Consider the following 767-nt stretch of genomic DNA (forward strand, 5'->3'; position numbering starts at 1 on the left):
CATAACTCATTCATAGGTGTTATGATAAGCAGGAAGGTAGTTAGATAGTAGTAGTAGTAGTAGTAGTAGTAGTAGTAGTAGTAATAGTGCTGGTGGTGGTGGTGGTGGTGGTGGTGGTGGTGGTGTAGTAGTAGTAGTAGTAGTAGTAGTAGTAGTAGTAGTAGTGTAATAGACCTATTTCAAATATAGCAACTAGTAGAATAGAATAGGTAATAGGTAGAATTGAGAAGGGAGAGGAGACTTGAACATGACGGTAAGCTCGCAAACATGTCATAAAACCTTTCAGTAACCCAAACAGCATGACAAGGGTATACACCCATCAGCTTGTTGAATAACGCATCCCATTGGTCACATCCAAGGGCAACTCCACGTGGAGTACATTTCTATTTGTCAATTACATGTGCGACGTCGTTTTCAGCCTCACTGACCTAAGATCCTCCATTTTCATAAGCAGATCTGTACCGGCGCTTAGACCCTTAAGACGTGACCCTGTTAACAGTCACGGAAAAGAGACAGCAGCGTGAGTGTGTCATGTGACTGATCGGTGCCGAACTTTGTTATTCTCTGAAGAACATTTATTTTGTTATAAAAGAAGAAAAAGGAACACAGTCTACTCATTGACCAAAGGACAAATCCCCGCCAGCGAAGGACAACTCGGCAAGATAACACTACAATGTACTTATCCAGTGGTAAGAAGAGGGTGTAACACTGTCATAGACTCTCAGTGCTGACCGCAAAAGCTACACCGTTACACCAAGCTCACAGTA

This window comes from Portunus trituberculatus, chromosome 50 (genome assembly GCF_017591435.1).
Source record: "Portunus trituberculatus isolate SZX2019 chromosome 50, ASM1759143v1, whole genome shotgun sequence".
In the NCBI taxonomy this organism is placed as follows: Eukaryota; Metazoa; Arthropoda; class Malacostraca; order Decapoda; family Portunidae; genus Portunus; species Portunus trituberculatus.